The 20,118-nt window shown below is 38.4% G+C and overlaps 1 long non-coding RNA gene across 1 annotated transcript in view; it reads left to right on the forward strand.

Moving 5' to 3' along the window:
* LOC130704754 (uncharacterized) overlaps positions 1-20,118 on the forward strand; it is a 221,487-nt gene that overhangs the window by 7,045 nt on the left and 194,324 nt on the right. The gene's annotated exons all lie outside the window — the stretch shown is intronic.

Below are 20,118 nucleotides of genomic sequence, written 5' to 3' on the forward strand. Positions count from 1 at the left end.
CACTTCGTCTCGCACCAAGCCAGGACCTGGGTGGGCCCGGCCCGCAAGCCCCGGATCAAGTGTAAGGATACCGCAGCGCAGCGCCCGGGACAGATCGCCGCCAGTAGGCGCGGCCTCCGTGGGTCGGTCACATTCCCGCTTTTCGCTCAGGTCCCTCTGTCCATCCTTGGACATAGAGTTTTTACTCTGGCTTCCTTGGGGTAGGGCATCTCCAGGCCCGAGCATCCGTCGCCTGAGCGCACTTCCTCCCGAGCAGCCCAGGCTCTGCAGCGTGGCCAGAGGCTGGCAGTACCGCGCGGGAAAAGCGGTAGGAGGCAAGCGCCAAATCGCACGTCTAGCCAATGCGCTCGGCAGCTGGAAACCTGTCCTCGCTCACCTCCCAGTAGACATCGCCTATCCTCTGTACCCAGTCACGCTGACATTTTAATTTTACTTTGGCCCTGAACTTTACTTTTCCCACAAATGCAGGAGAAAATAACGACCACCTTTCTGAACCAACAAGGCCCAACAAATTGTTAGTTTTGAAAAGGATTACAGGAGCAGCGATTTCCCACATTTTGAACGAAGAAAATGAAGAGAATGCGCTGCCAGTTGCCTAAGACTTTTTTCTGTTCACATTTCTCAATCCTCTCTTATTTGAAACAGTTTTTAAAAACATCACTGAACCTAACTAAGGGTACTGACTGCACAGGAGCTTAAAGGAACACAGGCATTTGGGCCAGTGAGCAACAGTCCTGAATTTAGGCAGGAAAGCAGTCTCCTCCCCCCCAAATCCAAAGTAAAGAGAGGAAAACAAACAGTATGCAGTTTTAAAATACATCCAAATATTGAAGCATGTTCAGTCTTTTCTGTATATCTGAAAAGCTGTCATTTACACGTGGGTGGTATTTATCAATCTGATGAAGTTGCCTCGTGTTTCTAAGTTTAGGCAGAAAGTAAAACACAACTAAATTTAACCCCTCTACTCTCTCAGCCATTCAAACTGCCAGGACATTAGTAGGGTCAAAGGAGTCAAGTTTTGATTTAGAACCTTGGGATGGGGTACAGGTTGAAGGAGAAAACTGGGAGGAAAGTCTCTCTCCTCTTCCCTCTTTCTCTCTTCCTCTTTCACAGTTATTTTAGGAGAAGAGATTGCAAACCAAACAGTTAAATGTCCCAGAACTTGGGTCCCGAGGAAAAATGTACTAACATCCCCAGAAAAATCAGCTATTGTGAATTGCATCTAATGTAATTGCCTTTTAACTTCCTAATTGGGCTGAGGGAATATAAAACTTCTTTTAGAAAGGAATTCCACTTTATGATAGCTTCATGGCAATTTACTGAGCTGCCAAGGTGGGGGAGGGGTTGCCATATGAAAATAAAATCAATTACACCAAAATTCCCTTTCAGTACCCTAGTTCTAGTGTGCAATTCTAACAATATCTATAACTGTGAAAATAAAAAGTGCCTTTACTCTCAAAGTTAATGAATGAAGCCAAATTGCTTTTGAATGATACATGTTTCAATGATACATGTTACTTTTCAATGATACATGTTTCATTGTGATTCATAATCACAATGAAATTATTTTCTTTTCAGAAGAACTGCCTCTCGTTTTTTAATAAGCTGACTTCATTACCTTCTGAATTTTTTCTGTCCACCTGTGTCATCTTATTCTGAAAACTGCAAAGAAGCTGCTTTATAGGAAGGATGTAAGGAATGGAACTAATTTGGAGTGCTGACCTGAGCCAGCCCAGCCCCTCCCTCAGCCATGGTTTATTTGAATCATTGAGTCTTGGCATTTTATGCTGCCTTGTTTTGCCAGCCAGAGGATGAGCATGATGGTAATCTCGCAGACTTTTTTTTTTTTAAACCCCTAAACCCATCATTGCCTGTTTTACAGAGCAGAGATGTGTTTGGAATTTGGAGAGTAGCTGACAAGATTTTGTGGATTCAGCCTATTAATAGTATTAGTTGAAAACATGTCTGCAGAAGCCAGCTTTTTCAGTGTTAGTTAGTAATGATACTCTAGTGATTAATGGAGGGTCTGAATGGTGATTTTATTTTAAAGAAATAAAGGAAAAAAGAGAAATTCCTGTTCTCCCAAATCTCACTGAAATGCTAAGTGGAGGGATTCCAGTTTACTTCGTGAAAAACCAAGAGAAAGAGGGTTCAATTATTTTCATGCAAATTAGAGTAGCTTTTAACAGTGTTTTCAAGTAAAAATCCTCCATGATCTATCCTGATGAATAGATGAGACTGCTTTGTAATTATTAACATATATTTGGTTATTATAAGAATGTTAAACTTTTCCTCCTTTATATTTTAATGACTATTTTCATGTTAGGTATAAGACAACTTCCTGAATTTAGTTTTCTCTTGAATTCATGTTGACAGTAATGTCCAGTTCTAGGATTAAAAAATATATTTAATACCAGATTCATCTTTCAGAAATGAGTTCTTTTTAATGAGTCTCTATGAGATGCTTAGTATAAAAATATTATTATACAAAAACAATTCACAAGAGCCTAGCCTTAAAAATGATAACAAATGACAAAAAGGGAGATTTGGAATAGATGTGTGGAAAATATTTTGGCTTGTTAGATTTTTACAAGAGTGGAAATGTTAGAAGAAAATTTACATCCTCTGATTATTTACTTGGACACAAAGAGTTAATTCAGAGAACATGTATAAATTATTTCTTAATGGGAAGAAGTTGATTTTCATCTTTACTTGGCTGGAAGAGTCACTCTACTTGCCTTAGATTTCTGACCATAGTGGATTTTTTTTCTTTAAAGACATACAGTCTGGAGATAACAGCCTAGAAACAAACATATGCTAGAAACTAATATATGTGTGAAACTCCTTTTGTAAGATGCAGGGACATAGAGGATTTTGCAGATTCAGAAGGTAGAAGCAGACTGAAGGATTTAAACTGTTGACTTAGATATTTGACAGTATTGGTGTTGATCCATTCCCAAACTTCTGTTTATAAACTTCATTTCAGCAGGATGCTAAAGGGATTAAAAGGAGACCACAGTAATAACAGACAGAAGGTGAAGATATCCATCTGAGTGTGATGTCCTGTCACATGCTTCAAGAAACAGCTTCTTAGAAACTCACTCGTAGGAAGTTTCTTTTGGCATGTGTGGAAGAATTTTTAGGACTGACTCCTAGACTGGCATTGTTTGTCTTTAACGTCTTTGGTTATAATGACTGATTTTGAAGTCTATTTCATGGTGACATAACTAAATTAGGTTTAACTATGCCTTAAGTATAACATGTAGAAAGAAGTTTGATGGTGCATCAGGACACTTAGCTTAGCAGACGCCAAAGCAGACTACACGTTTTATTTTTGATCTTAACTTTATACCATAAATACTGTGCATCATATTTTAAGGTAAAAGTCCAGTTGTTGACTGTGAAATTTAAACTTCACCAGCTGGTATTGTTTTTCATCTTTAAGAGAGGAATGAATCAATCAATTTGTAAAATAATCCAACCCGTGACATTACAGGGGTAATAAAAAAATAAAAGTTTTAAAAATTTGAAATGTAAAATTTAAGGACAGTATATCATTTTATATGCCTCATTGCAAGATATTGCTGCACAGTGAATCAAAGTGGAAATTTGTCAGTTGTCCAGCGAATTTGGAATGAAAACCAGCTAAAGATGACCATGTAAGAAATCAAACTGAAAAATTCAGGTCTCAAAGTGGGCTTTCACCAAGTAAGCTTCTTTCCATGTTAGTAGATCGATGCTTATACTCCTGAGCATAGCTAATTCTTTCTCCAAACAAACCATGTACTCAGAACGTGGCCATGACCTTAGTAGTGTCTGTTGGTGTTTGTAAATATTTTAAGAAGCCAGTGATTCTGAAATGGTTCAAAATGAACACGTATTTTTACCCCTTAGCGTTCTTTTTCTCTGTGGGAATTCAGTGGAAAAATAAATCTGAAACCCTAATCTGCATCAATGTATATGGCTTTGTTCCTGGGTATATGAGGAAGTAGCTAATTCCAAGGCACTACCCTTTTATTATTTTTGGTAATGGATGTGGTAAAACAGCCTTTCAGTAATGCAGTAGGATAACTCTATTAGTAAACAACTATTGCTCTTAGAAAAATAGGCCGTGTCTGTGCATTTCAAATAAAGTGCTAAATTAAAGCAACCCTCCCAACAAGTTAAACAGAAACAAAGGTCCTTCTTTTTTCTTTTTACCTTGGGTAGTAGACCTGAAAACTACAGAGAATTATTTCAGTAGAAAGAAAATTCCAATAGTAGATGTCAAAAGGAAGACATTTCAGAGCACTTGTTGTCAGATAGTTAGGTGAGCAAGTAGTTAAAGAACCAGAGAGAACCCCTAGCTCTTAAAAGGGGCGGGGAAAGGTGGAAGGGTGTGTTGCTGATTGCCACCTTTGAAACACTGGAGATGGCCGACTAAAGCCCTGGCTGCCTGTAACTGTAGAGGTCACATACTTTGGGATCTCAGCCCAGTGGCTACATTTCATGGGACATTGCCCTGTCTTTTCTCTAAAAGTAATACACCCTCAACCGGATGACATTATCTTAGTTACTTTCTTAAGAATGGAAGGGGCTGATGAGTAGCATGGAAGGAGTGATGGACTGGATATCAAGACACTGTATACTGACCTGTGGTGTGAAATGTTGTCACTCCTTAAGCCCTCAGTTTGCTCATGTATACAAAGAAGAAACTGGACTAGGTTATCTCTGTCTCAGGATGTTTATGATTCCAAACTCTGAAATTGGAATAAACTCACATTTGATTTGAAAATAGCGTAATGTTTCTAAAGATTTCCGCTATGCGTGTTATTTCCAACCAAAGATCCTTCTTGAAGAATTGTACATGATCACCTTTACTTGAAAATGTCCTGTGTTCCCCAAATCTCATCAAGCAGGGGTCTATTCTTAAATGTTGGACAGAATTAGTTAGCCAGAGATCCTTTAGAATTCCAGGGAGATGTAATACAAAAGGGAGCTGTGTCTTCCAAGCATTGGGTGAGTGAAGCTGAGATCTCTGGTATGCAGTATCAGAAGCAAAGCTGCCCATTACGTTTGCTTTCTGTGGGCCTGAGTACATGTATGTACATACAGTGTCTGCTCCTTGGGAAATAAAAGTACAGCCTTTCTGAACTTTCATGAGACTAGGAACAGAAGATAACCATTCTTTTATCTGGTAAAGTTGGGGCTTTGAAACGAGAACTTTTTCATTTTTATCACAATATGTAATTACTGTATATTTCAATGTACAGTAATATATAGCTTATTTAATGGAGGAAATGAATTACTAGAATTATTAGCCATAATATCCTGCTTAGTGATTAGTACCTACAAATCCCCCTGCCCAGGACAGGTGAATGATTAAATAGTAGATTTCTGGAAGAAGACAGGCAACAACACACACTATGTTAGGAGTCTTACTTTAGATAGAAATTTTGTTATTTATTTTTTCCTGAAGAATATGTGAAAATTGCTTTCTGTAGAGATGAGAGTGAATTAACCATTAGATTCACTCCTTTTGCTCAAACACATATAAATAATAAAGAAAATGTAAAATGAGATAACCAGAAAACACAACTGGACCCCAAAACAAACATTCTAAGGCAAAAAATAAAAAAGGAACTCAAAGCTATGAGCAGGGCTAATGCCCTGGGCGCATCCTAGTCCACAACCTGGTCTTAAGTGTATTTTTCAGAGCTTCTGCTCCTTTGTGATAACAAAGACAATGCAGATCTAGGCACTGAGTCCAAAGCCATCTAGCCCAGTTCTTGGTCATGAGGCTGCTTCTTTCCCCCCTACCTAGCCAGGATGTATTGTTTGTTCGGTTTGGTTTTCAGATTCCACATGTAAATGAGATCATGTAGTCTTTGTCTTTCTCTGTTTGTTTCAATTATTTCACTTAGAATAATACTTTTTGATTCCATCCATGTTGTCACAAAATGCACTGAGTGATGGCTGAGTGATGTTCCATTGTGTGTGTTTACATATATATATATATATATATATATATATATATATATATATATATATATATATATAAATATAAATGAATTAGTGTTTTTGTTTTCTTCGGGTAAATACCCAGAAGTGGAATTGCTCGATCATATGTCAGTTCTATTTTTAATTTTTTGAGGAAACTGTGTACCGTTTATCATAGTGGCGCACCAATTCTCAATCCCACCAACAGAGTATGAGGGTTCCCTTTTCGCCACATCCTTTCCAAAACTTGGTGTTTGTTGTTTTTTGATAATAGCCATTCTAACAGATGTGAGGTGGCATCTAATTGTGGTTTCGAATTGCACTTCCCTAATAATTAGTGATATTGAGCATCTTTTCACGTGTCTTTTGGCCATTTGTATGTCTTCTTAAGAAAAATGTCTGTTCAGGTCATCTGGCTATTTTTTAATCAGGTTGTTTGTTTTTTTGATGTTAAGTTGTATGAGTTATTTGCATATTTTGTATATTAACTCCTTATCAGGTATCAGGTATATAGTTTGCAAATATCTTCTCGCATTTGATAGGCTGCCATTTCATTTTGTTGGAAGTTTCCTTTGCTGTGCAAAAGCATCTTAGTTTGATGTAGTCCCATTTGTTTATTTTTGCTTTTGTTTCCCTTGCCTGAGGTGACATATCCAAAAAAATATTGTTAAGACCGATGTCAAAGTGCATACTGCCTTCGTTTTCTTCTAGGAGTTTTATGGTTTCAGGTCTTACATTAAGTCTTTAATCCATTTTGAGTTGTGTATGGTATGAGAAAGTAGCTCTGCTTGATTCGTTTGCATGCAGCCATCCAGTTTCCCCTGCACCATTTATTGAAGAGACTGTCTTTTCTCCATTGTATATTCTTCCTTCCCTTGTTGGAGATTAATTGACCATATAAGTGTGAATTAATTTCTTTTTTTTTTAACTTCTTTATTAGAGTATAATTTCTTTACAATGGTGTGTTAGTTTCTGCTTTATAACAAAGTGAATCAGTTATACATATACATATGTCCCCATATCTCTTCCCTCTTGAGTCTCCCTCCCTCCCACCCTTCCTATCCCACCCCTCTAGTTGGTCACAAAGCACCGAGCTGATCTCCCTGTGCTATGGCGGCTGCTTCCCACTAGCTATCTATTTTACATTTGGTAGTATATATATGTCCATGCCACTCTCTCACTTTCTCCCAGCTTATGCTTCCCCCTCCCCATATCCTCAAGTCCATTCTCTAGTAGGTCTGCGTCTTTATTCCCGTATTGCCCATAGGTTCTTCAGGACCTTTTTTTTTTTTTTTAGATTCCATATATATGTGTTAACATACGGTATTTGTTGTTCTCTTTCTGACTTAATTCACTCAGTATGACAGACTCTAGGTCCATCTACCTCACTACAAGTAACTCAAATTCGTTTCTTTTTATGGCTGAGTAATATTCCATTGTATATATGTGCCACATCTTCTTTATCCATGCATCTGTCGATGGACACTTAGGTTGCTTCCATGTCCTGGCTATTGTAAATAGAGCTGCAATGAACATTGTGGTACATGACTCTTTTTGAATTATGGTTTTCTCAGGGTATATGCCCAGTAGTGGGATTGCTGGGTCGTATGGTAGTTCTATTTTTACTTTTTAAAGGAACCTCCATACTGTTCTCCATAGTGGCTGTATCAATTTACATTCCCACCAACAGTGCAAGAGGGTTCCCTTTTCTCCACACCCTCTCCAGCATTTATTGTTTGTAGATTTTTTGATGATGGCCATTCTGACCGGTGTGAGATGATATCTCATTGTAGTTTTGATTTGCATTTCTCTAATGATTAATGATGTTGAGCATTCTTTCATGTGTTTGTTGGCAATCTGTATATCTTCTTTGGAGAAATGTCTATTTAGGTCTTCTGCCCATTTTTGGATTGAGTTGTTCGTTTTTTTGATATTGAGCTGCATGAGTTGCTTGTATGTTTTGGAGATTAATCCTTTGTCAGTTGCTTCATTTGCAAATATTTTCTCCCATTCTGAGGGTTGTCTTTTCATCTTGTTTATGGTTTCCTTTGCTGTGCAAAAGCTTTTAAGTTTCATTGGGTCCCATTTGTTTATTTTTGTTTTTATTTCCATTCCTGTAGGACATGGGTTGAAAAGGATCTTGCTGTGATTTATGTCATGGAGTGTTCTGCCTATGTTTTCCTCTTAGAGTTTAATAGTGGCTGGCCTTACATTTAGGTCTTTAATCCATTTTGAGTTTATTTTTGTGGATAGTGTTAGGGAGTGTTCTAATTTCATTCTTTTACTAGTAGCTGTCCAGTTTTCCCAGCACCACTTATTGAAGAGGATGTCTTTTCTCCACTGTGTATTCTTGCCTCCTTTATCAAAAATAAGGTGACCATATGTGTGTGGGCTTATCTCTGGGCTTTCTATCCTGTTCCATTGATATATATTTCTGTTTTTCTGCCAGTAGCATACTGTCTTGATTACCGGAGCTTTGTAGTATAGTCTGAAGTTTGGGAGCCTGATTCCTGCAGCTCCGTTTTTCTTTCGCAAGATTGCTTTGGCTATTCGGGGTCTTTTGTGTTTCCATACAAATTGTGAAATTTTTTGTTCTAGTTCTCTGAAAAATGCCAGTGGTAGTTTGATAGGGATTGCATTGAATCTGTAGATTGCTTTCGGTAGTATAGTCATTTTCACAATGTTGATTCTTCAAATCCAAGAACATGGTATATCTCTCCATCTATTTGTATCATCTTTAATTTATTTCATAAGTGTCTTATAATTTTCTGCATACAGGTCTTTTGTCTCCTTAGGTAGGTTTATTCTTAGATATTTTATTCTTTTTGTTGCAATGGTAAATGGAACTGTTTTCTTAATTTCACTTTCAGATTTTTCATCATTAGTGTATAGGAATGCAAGAGATTTCTGTGCATTAATTTTGTATCCTGCTACTTTACCAAATTCATTGATTAGCTCTAGTCATTTTCTGGTAGCATCTTTAGGATTCTCTATGTATAGTATCATGTCATCTGCAAACAGTGACAGCTTTACTTCTTCTTTTCCAATTTGGATTCCTTTTATTTCTTTTTCTTCTCTGATTGCTGTGGCTAACACTTCCAAAACTATGTTGAATAATAGTGGTGAGAGTGGGCAACCTTGTCTTGTTCCTGATCTTAGTGGAAATGGTTTCAGATTTTCACCATTGAGGACGATGTTGGCTGTGGGTTTGTCATATATGGCCTTTATTGTGTTGAGGTAAGTTCCCTCTATGCTTACTTTCTGGAGGGTTTTTATCATAAATGGGTGTTCAATTTTGTCGAAAGCTTTCTCTGCATCTATTGAGATGATCATATGGTTTTTCTCCTTCAATTTGTTAATATAGTGTATCACACTGATTGATTTGCGTATATTGAAGAATCCTTGCATTGCTGGGATAAACCCTACTTGATCATGGTGTATGATCCTTTTAATGTGCTGTTGGATTCTGTTTGCTAGTATTTTGTTGAGGATTTTTGCATCTATGTTCATCAGTGATGTTGGCCTGTAGTTTTCTTTCTTTGTGACATCTTTGTCTGGTTTTGGTATCAGGGTGATGGTGTCCTATAGAATGAGTTTGGGAGTGTTCGTCCCTCTGCTATATTTTGGAAGAGTTTGAGAAGGACAAGTGTTAGCTCTTCTTTAAATGTTTGATAGAATTCGCCTGTGAAGCCATCTGGTCCTGGGCTTTTGTTTGTTGGAAGATTTTTAATCACAGTTTCAATTTCAGTGCTTGTGGTTGGTCTGTTCATATTTTCTATTTCTTCCTGGTTCAGTCACAGAAGATTGTGCTTTTCTAAGAATTTCTCCTTTTCTTCCAGGTTGTCCATTTTATTGGCATATAGTTGCTTGTAATAATCTCTCATGATCCTTTGTATTTCTGCAGTGTCAGTTGTAACTTCTCCTTTTTCATTTCTAATTCTATTGATTTGAGTCTTCTCCCTTTTTTTCTTGATGAGTCTGGCTAATGGTTTATCAATTTTGTTTATCTTCTCAAAGAACCAGCTTTTAGTTTTATTGATCTTTGCTATTGTTTCCTTCATTTCTTTTTCATTTATTTCTAATCTGTTCTTTATGATTCCTTTCCTTCTGCTAACTCTGGGGTTTTTTTGTTCTTCTTTCTCTAATTTCTTTAGGTGTAAGGTTAGTTTGTTTATTTGAGGTGTTTCTTGTTTCTTTTTTTTTATTAATTAATTAATTTATTTATTTATGGCTGTGTTGGGTCTTCGTTTCTGTGCGAGGGCTTTCTCTAATTGCAGCAAGCGGGGGCCACTCTTCATCGCGGTGCACGGGCCCCCCACTATCGGGGCCTCTCCTGTTGCGGAGCACAGGCTCCAGACACGCAGGCTCAGTAATTGTGGCTCACGGGCCCAGCTGCTCCGTGGCACGTGGAATCTTCCCAGACCAGGGCTCGAACCCATGTCCCCTGCATTGGCAGGCAGACTCTCAACCACTACGCCACCAGGGAAGCCCCCGTTTCTTGTTTCTTAAGGTAGGAATGTATTACTATAAACTTGTCTCTTAGGACTGCTTTTGCTGCATCCCATAGGTTTTGGGTCGTCGTGTTTTCATTGTCATTTGTTTCTAGGTATTTTTTGATTTCCTCTTTGATGTCTTCAGTGATCTCTTGGTTATTAAGTAGTGTATTGTTTAGCCTCCATGTGTTTGTATTTTTTACAGATTTTTTCCTGTAATTGATATCTAGTCTCATAACATTGTGGTTGGAAGAGACACTTGATACGATTTTAATGTTCTTAAATTTGCCAAGGCTTGATTTGTGACCCAAGATATGATCTATCCTGGAGAATGACCCATGAGCACTTGAAAAGAAAGTGTATTCTGTTGTTTTTGGATGGAATGTCCTATAAATATCAATTAAGTCTATCCTGTTTAATGTATCATTTAAAGCTCGTGTTTCCTTATTTATTTTCATTTTGGATGATCTGTCCATTGGTGAAAGTGGGGTATTAAAGTCCCCTATTATGACTGTGTTATTGTCGATTTCCCCTTTTATGGCTGTTAGCATTTGCCTTATATATTGAGGTGTTCCTATGTTGGGTGCATAAATATTTACAATTGTTATATCTTCTTCTTGGATTGATCCCTTGATCATTATGTAGTGTTCTTCTTTGTCTCTTGTAATAGTCTTTATTTTAAAGTCTATTTTGTCTTATATGAGAATTGCTACTCCAGCTTTCTTTTGATTTCCATTTGCATGGAATATCTTTTCCCATCCCCTTACTTTCAGTCTGTATGTGTCCCTAGGTCTGAAGTGGGTCTCTTGTAGACAGCATATATACGGGTCTTGTTTTTGTATCCATTCAGCCAGTCTGTGTCTTTTGGTTGGAGCATTTAATCCATTTCCATTTAAGGTAATTATCAATATATATGTTCCTATTACCATTTTCTTAATTGTTTTGGGTTTGTTATTGTAGGTCTTTTCCTCCTCTTGTCTTTCCTGCCTAGAGAAGTTCCTTTAGCATTTGTTGTAAGGCTGGTTTGGTGGTGCTGAATTCTCTTAGCTTTTGCTTGTCTGTAAAGGTTTTAATTTCTCCGTCAAATCTGAATGAGATCCTTGCTGGGTAGAGTAATCTTGGTTGTAGGTTTTTCCCCTTTATCACTTTAAATATGTGCTGCCTCTCCCTTCTGGCTTGCAGAGTTTCTGCTGAAAGATCAGCTGTTAACCTTTTGGGGATTCCCTTGTATGTTATTTGTTGTTTTTCCCTTGCTGCTTTTAATATTTTTTCTTTGTATTTAATTTTTGATAGTTTGACTAATATGTGTCTTCACGTGTTTCTCCTTGGATTTATCCTTTATGGGACTCTCTGTGCTTCCTGGACTTGATTAATTATTTCCTTTCCCATATTAGGGAAGTTTTCAACTATAATCTCTTCAATTATTTTCTCAGTCCCTTTCTTTTTCTCTTCTTCTTCTGGGACCCCTATAATTCGAATGTTGGTGTGTTTAATGTTGTCGCAGAGGTCTCTGAGACTGTCCTCAATTCTTTTCATTTTGTTTTCTTTATTCTGCTCTCCAGTAGTTATTTGCACTATTTTATCTTCCAGGTCACTTATCCATTCTTCTGCCTCAGTTATTTTGCTAATGATCCCTTCTAGAGAATTTTTAATTTCATTTATTGTGTTGTTCATCACTGTTTGTTTGCTCTTTAATTCTTCTAAGTCCTTGTTAAACGTTTCTTGTATTTTCTCTATTCTGTTTCCAAGACTTTGGATCATCTTTACTATCATTATTCTGAATTCTTTTTCAGGTAGACTGCCTATTTCCTCTCCAATTTTTAGGTCTGGTGGGTTTTTACCTTGGTCCTTCATCTGCTGTGTGTTTGTCTGTCTTCTTATTTTGCTTACCTTACTGTGTTTGGGGTCTCCTTTTCGCAGGCTGCATGTTCGTAGTTCCCGTTGTTTTTGGTGTCTGCCCCCAGTGGCTAAGGTTGGTTCAGTGAGTTGTGTAGGCTTCTGGTGGAGGGGACTAGTGCCTGTGTTCTGGTGGATTACGCTGGATCTTGTCTTTCTGTTGGGCAGGTCCACGTCTGGTGGTGTGTTTTGCGGTGTCTGTGGCCTTATTATGATTTTAGGCAGCCTCTCTGCTAATGGGTGGGGTTGTGGTCCTGTCTTGCTAGTTGTTTGGCATAGGGTGTCCAGCACTGGAGCTTGCTGGTCATTGAGTGGAGCTGGGTCCTAGGGTTGAGATGGAGATCTCTGGGAGATTTTCACCGTTTGATATTCTGTGGAGCTGGGAGGTCTCTTGTGGACAAATGTCCTGAACTTGGCTCTCCCACCTCAGAGGCACAGCCCTGACGCCTGGATGGAGCACCAAGAGCCTCTCCTCCACACGGCTCAGAATAAAAGGGAGGAAAAAAAGAAAGAAAGAAAGAAGAAGATAAAATATAAAATAAAATAAAATAAAGTTAGTAAAATGAAAAAGATAAAAGAATTATTAAAAGAATTTTTTTTAAGTAATAAAAGAAAAAGAAAGAAAGAAGAGAGCAACCAAACCAAAAAACAAATCCGCCAATGGTAACAAGTACTAAAAACTATACTAAAAAAACAAAAAAACCCAGACAGACAGAACCCTAGGACAAATGGTAAAAGCAAATCTATACAAAATCACACACAGAAGCATACACATACACACTCACAAAAAGAGAAAAAGGGAATAAAATATATATATCGTTGCTCCCAATGTCCACCTCCTCAATTTGAGATGATTCGTTGTCTACTCAGGTATTCCACAGATGCAGGGTACATCAAGTTGACTGTGGAGGTTTAATCCGCTGCTCCTGAGGCTGCTGGCAGAAATTTCCCTTTCTCTTTGTTCTCACAGCTCCTGGGGTTCAGCTTTGGATTTGGCCCCACCTCTGCGTGTAGGTCTCCTGAGGGCGTCTGTTCTTCGCTCAGACAGGACGGGGTTAAAGGAGCAGCTGATTCGTGGGCTCTGGCTCACTCAGGCCACGGGGAGGGAGGGGTATGGATGCGGGGCGAGCCTGTGGGGCAGAGGCCAGCGTGACGTTGCAGCAGCCTGAGGCGCGCCGTGCGTTCTCCTGGGGAAGTTGTCCCTGGATCACGGGACCCTGGCAGTGGTGGGCTGCACAGGCTCCCGGGAGGGGCGGTGTGGATAGTGACCGTGCTCACACACAGGCTTCTTGGTGGCGGCAGCAGCAGCCTTAGCGTCTCATGCCCGTCTCTGGGGTCCACGCTGATAGCCGCGGCTTGTGCCTGTCTCTGGAGCTCGTTTAGGTGGCGCTCTGAATCCCCTCTCCTCGCGCACCAGGAAACAAAGAGGCAAGAAAAAGTCTCTTGCCTCTTAGGCAGCTCCACACTTTTTTCCGGACTCCCTCCTGGCTAGCTGTGATGCACTAACCCCTTCAGGCTGTGTTCACGCAGCCAACCCCAGTCCTCTCCCTGGGATCCGACTGAAGCCTGAGCCTCAGCTCCCAGCCCCCGCCCGCCCCGGCGGGTGAGCAGACAAGCCTCTTGGGCTGGTGAGTGCTGGTCGGCACCGATCCTCTGTGCGGGAATCTCTCCGCTCTGCCCTCCACACCCCTGTTGCTGCGCTCTCCTCCGTGGCTCCGAAGCTTTCCCCCTCCACCACCCGCAGTCTCCGCCCGCGAAGGGCCTTCCTAGTGTGTGGAAACCTTTCCTCCTTCACAGCTCCCTCCCACTGGTGCAGGTCCCATCCCTATTCTTTTGCCTCTGTTTTTTCTTTTTTCTTTTGCCCTACCCAGGTACGTGGGGAGTTTCTTGCCTTTTGGGAGGTCTGAAGTCTTCTGCCAGCGTTCAGTAGATGTTCTGTAGGAGTTGTTCCACATGTAGATGTATTTCTGATGTATTTGTGGGGAGGAAGGTGATCCCTACGTCTTACTCTTCCGCCATCTTGAAGCTCCTCCGTGAATTAATTTCTGTGCTCTCTATTCTGTTCCATTGATCTATGTATCTGTCTTTGTGCCAGTCCATACTGTTTCAATTTTTGTAGCTTTGTAGTGTAATTTGAAATCAGGGTGCTTCCTTAAGATGAGGTAATTTTTCTCTTAACTATTGCATAAGGTTTGAAATGCATCTTTCTGAGAGATGAAAAGATCTTTGTCCCTTGGAGTTTCTGAAAACTTACACCCTACCGCTTCAAAATATACCTGCACATATACATTTTTTAGGAAGCAAAAGAAACAGTTGAATTTTCCAGCTAATCAATACATTGATTTAGACCTCTATTTTCTTTGCTTAAAGAATCTTTAGGCCAATGAACTCATTTAATAAAAACTTGTATGACTCAAACGATAACAAAAATGTCTTTTGGACATTCTAAATTGTCAGGGCTCCAGATTAACTTAGTTGTTACTGATATAGTATTTTAATAATTGCATTAATAATAGATAACATTTTGAGTACTTAGTAGACACTTTGCATATATTTTATTTAATTTTTCTAACAGCCCTATTATCTTAATTTTATATATTAGGGAGCTGATATCTTTAGGAGTTCAGTAATCCTTCTGAAGTCACAGAGTGAGAGAGCCAGAAATCATATTTGCATTTTACTGATTCCATGACCTCTTCTCTAAAAGGTGGTTAGCATAGTTTTTCACTCTGAGTCACAAGAAGGATTTACTTTGATTTAGGTTTTATTTAGGGAAATTCTCCATAAATGCTCAGTTAAGTTCTTAATGGTTCTATAATGATCCAATATTTACTTAGTAGGGCCTCGACTTTAAACATCTATTAATATCTTATATCTTGATAAACTTTGAACTGTATGAACAACTTGAAGGTTCTAACTAGATTTCAACAGGCTTCTCATAGAAGTAGTCTTTGTATTTATTTTCTTTTTGTGTCTAACAATTATGCCCTCATTATAGTCTGACAGTAAGAAACTAAATTTATAAATTATCTCTACTACATGAAGTTAGAGGCTACTGGCCATACTTCTTAGGCTTCTTTTGAGATAGATATTCTTTTTTTTTTTTTATAAATTTATTTATTTATTTATTTATTTTTGGCTGTGTTGGGTCTTCGTTTCTGTGCGAGGGCTCTCTCTAGTTGCAGCAAGCGGGGGCCACTCTTCATCGTGGTGCACGGGCCTCTCACTGTCGCGGCCCCTCTTGTTGCAGGGCACAGGCTCCAGATGCGCAGGCTCAGCAGTTGTGGCTCACGGGCTTAGTTGCTCCGCGGCATGTGGGATCTTCCCAGACCAGGGCTCGAACCCGTGTCCCCTGCATCGGCATGCAGACTCTCAACCACTGCGCCACCAGGGAAGCCCCTGAGATAGATATTCTTGTATGTTGTAAACAATAACATGGATCGGAGTGCCATGGGCTTAGTGTACAATTCATAACCAAAGTCCTGACCACTGCAGAAATGAAGAACCCATCTCTAAAATTTAGAGATTCAATTGAGTGAGAAAAGGATCTCAATGTTTAAAGCATTTCATTGTCTATTTAGCCTAGTTTTACCATCTATGATGGACATGGTTAGACAAAATACTTAGTTTTGTCTCTTTATGAACTTCATGTAAATTTACTTGTACTGCATGTGTTCTTCTGTGGCCTGCTTCTTTCACTCATATTTATGTTTTTTCTATTCATCCATGTTGATATGTAAAGGTGTAGTCCATTTATTTTCTCCTGTGTACACTGCTGTATATAGTCTGTTGTAGAGAATAAAACTACAGTTTTATTCATTCTATTGTTAAGGGGCATTTCAGGTGTTCACGGTAGTTTTTTTTTCTTTGGCTGCGCCACCCGGCTGCGGGATCCTAGTTCCCCAACCAGGTATTGAACCCTGGCCCTGGGCAGTGAAACTGCAGAGTCCTAACCACTGGATTGCCAGGGAATTCCCAATGTTCATAGTTTTTTGATATTGAAAAAAACGCAGGTATGGGCATGTCTCCTGGTACATACATGTACAAGAATTTCTTTAAAGTATATTATAATTGGGAGTAAAATGGCTAATCATAGGGTTTATGCATGTTTAACTCTACTAAATAATGCCAAAATGTTTTTCTAATTGATTTTACCTGTTTATACTCCCACCAAGAAGGGGTAAGAGAGTTCCCATTACTAAACATTCTCCACAGCACACGGTCTTGATTTTTAAATTGCCCAATATGTTATGTGTATATTGAAGTCTTATATTCATTTCCTTTTTCTTGATTACTTATGACAGTTAGCCATTAATGTCTTCTCTTCTATGAAATGTCTGTCATGTATTTTGCACGTTTTTTTCTACTTGGTTGCTTGTTTTTTTCTTTTAGATTCATAGGAGTTTTACATATGTATTGAACACTAATCCTTTGTTATATGCGATGTAAATATCTTCTCCCATTTTGGTTTGTCTTTCCACTCCTTTATGGTAGGGTATATTCCCATACCTTGTAGTTTATTTTTAGAGCATCTTGGATATTTTTGTATTTTGAATTACCGTATAAAATTTTAAATTAGCTTGCTAGGTTCCATGAAAAGTCTTCCAGATCAATTTGAGGATCAGTGACATCTTTTTGCCATTGGGTCTTTCTGTGCAAGTACAGGAAATATCTCTTTATTTATTTAGGTCTTTTTAAATGTCTTTCAAGATGTATCCCTAGGCATTCTCCATTTTTGGTTGCTCTTGTTAATGGTACCTTTTTTAAAATTTTTATTTAATTTATTTTATTTTTGGCTGCATTGGGTCTTTGTTGCTGTGTGCGGTCTTTTCTCTAGTTGTGGCGAGTGGGGGCTACTCTTCATTGTGGTGTGAGGGCTTCTCATTTCGGTGGCTTCTCTTGTTGCGGAGCACGGGCTCTAGGTGCACGGACTTCAGTAGTTACGGCATGCAGGCTCAGTAGCTGTGGCTTGCGGGCTCTAGAGCGCAGGCTCAGTAGTTGTGGCACACAGGCTTAGTTGTTCTGCAGCATGTGGGATCTTGCCGGGCCAGGGCTCAAACCCGTGTCCCCTGCATTATTGGCAGGTGGATTCTTAACCACTGTGCCACCAGGGAAGCCCAATGGTATCTTTTTAAAATAAAATTTCTAATTTATTGTTGCTGGTAAAGACAGATACAATTGTGCATTGAGTTTTTAAATTAATTTTTATTGGAGTATGGTTGCTTTACAATGTTGTGTTAGCCTCCACTGCATAACAGAATGAATCATCCATACACATACAGATATCCCCTCCCTTTTCAACTTCCCTGCCATTTAGGTTACCACAGTGCATTAGGTAGAGTTCGTGTGCTATATAGTATGTTTGTATCAGTTGTCTATTTTATATATTGTATCAGTAATATATGTGTGTCAATCCCAGCCTCCCAATTCCTCCCTCCCCACTCCTTTCCCCCTTGGTATACATACATTTGTTCTCTACATCTGTGTCTCTATGTCTCTATTTATGCTTTGTGCATTGATTTTTGTTGTTGTTGTTGTTATCCAGCCGCCTTGCTAAATTTGCTTATAAATACCAATAGTTTACTTATAAATTTTTCCAGTATATTTTATGTAGACAATAATATCCTCTGTAAATGATGATGATTTTACTTATCACATTGAATTAATTGAGATGACCAGACAAACTTTCTCCTTAATCTGTTAATGTGGAGAATTTCATCAATTGATTTACTAATATTAACCAACCATGGTGATGTCTCATATTTTTCATAATTTTTTGGATTTGGTTGTGAATATCTTGTTTAGGAATTTTTTCATGAGTGAAATTGTATTTTTTCTGTCTTGTAGTATGTTTAGCTTGTTTTGTTATCAAGACTATGCTAACTTTATATAAAGAGTTGGGGATGTTCCCTCTTTTTTATTTTCTAAAAGAATTTGCTTATGATGGAATACAACAGCAAGTATTGCTTGCAAAGTTCAACACGAAGCATCTGAACCTATTCCTGAAGTCGTTTTTAAAGACATTGTATGTGACTGTTTAAAGGAAATTTAAATCTTTTCAACTTTAAAAGATTCAAGTTTGGGAAAATTATAGCGGTAGAGAAAATATATCCAGTTGGGCCTAGTACTGTTTATCTTTTCCTTGCTTTTGTTATCTAGATTCTTCTTTATGGTGAAAGGAATTCACATCTGTTCTATGGGGTAATTCATATTTGTATATGAAGTCTAATAAAAGTTAGATACAGGAAAAAGAGGAGATACTAATTCACCATCTCCTAACTGGTCAGTAGTCTTGGAAAGTATCCAGCAATTTGAGTAAAAAAAATGTCTGCTTGTTAAAATTTGGGGATTTCCTTGCAGGGGAGTGTAGACTGGCAAGCTCTTCGGGAAGTGGCCTGGGGAAATCACAATTGCACCTCAAGTCTTATGATTGTCAGCTGCTGGAAAAGGAAGGAAATCTACTTTAGCTTAGGTAATCAAATACACTTTACTCTGAAAGTCAGAGTATAATTATCTTCAGGAACAAGTGTTCTTTGTTTAACTGTTGCATGGTTGAAGCCCATGTTTGTTAAATTGGGTCACCATACCAATTTATTCCAAAGGATTATCATGGCAACCAATTCCAGACAATTTTCCTCTAAACCTTTATTGTAAAAGTTCAGCTCCTTTACAACTGCCAGAAGATTAGGTTACTGCTTATAGTAACTGCTCATTTATGTTCTTCAGTCTCATAAGGACTTTCAAAACATTTTACTTAACACATTCCATTTCTACATAAAAAGATAGGCTTCAAGTGAGATGCCTTTTTAGTCTGGGTTAAATTTGAGACATAAGTATACATCAGAATTTAAATGGAGTGGAATAAATAAGTGAACTGTGCATTTGCATTTCCAGTCTAATTGCTGAGGTCTGTCAAGACAGTTTGAAGATTCATCAATTACTTAAACTTACTCTTCACTTTCAATTTGCAGTTATGATCTAAGTTTCACAGGTAGTGAGTGGGGTGTCAAAAACTGAAGATGCAAGAATTTAGAGAAGAATCACCAACCAAGTTATAGCATTGTAACATTTCAACATTTCCTTATATTTTTTTCTTTCCCTTTTTCTTTGGGTACATTGAAGTGATTTTTAAAAATTAAGGTAAATTTGCATACAGAAAAAGTTCACCCTTGGCCATGCATAGTCATATGAGTTTTGACAAATGCAAACAAGAATGTAACCCCCATCAAAATTAAGATACAGAAGTTTTATCATTAAAAAAAAAATTCCCTCAAGTGTCTTTGTAGTCAACTCCTGACCCCTCTCACTCCTAGATTCTGGCAGCCACTGATATCTTTTCTGTGCCTGTAGCTTTGCTGTATCCAGACTAGAATGCCATATAAGTGGAATCATGCAGTATGTAGCCTTTTTTGGTGTGGCTCCTTTCACTTAGCAATATGCATCTGAGATTCATCCAAGTTGTTATGTGAATTAATAGTTTGTTCCTTTTTATTGCTGAGTAGTATTCCATTGTATTGGTGTATCACAATTTGCTTACCCATTCACCTATTGAAGAACATTTGAGTTGTTTCTACTTTTTGAATATTCCCTTTTTACTTTCTTTTTTTTTAAGATCAAGAAGTAAGCCATGATTTATACAAAGAATAAAGCCATCAGACAGGTTATTTCCTAGTCACAGAGTGGGTCTCTTTCCCACTCTGAGCTGCCTGACTCTGAGGCATCTGAGATGTGAGCAACCTTCACTTCTGAG

The sequence above is a fragment of the Balaenoptera acutorostrata genome, chromosome 14 (genome assembly GCF_949987535.1).
Source record: "Balaenoptera acutorostrata chromosome 14, mBalAcu1.1, whole genome shotgun sequence".
Lineage (NCBI taxonomy): Eukaryota > Metazoa > Chordata > Mammalia > Artiodactyla > Balaenopteridae > Balaenoptera > Balaenoptera acutorostrata.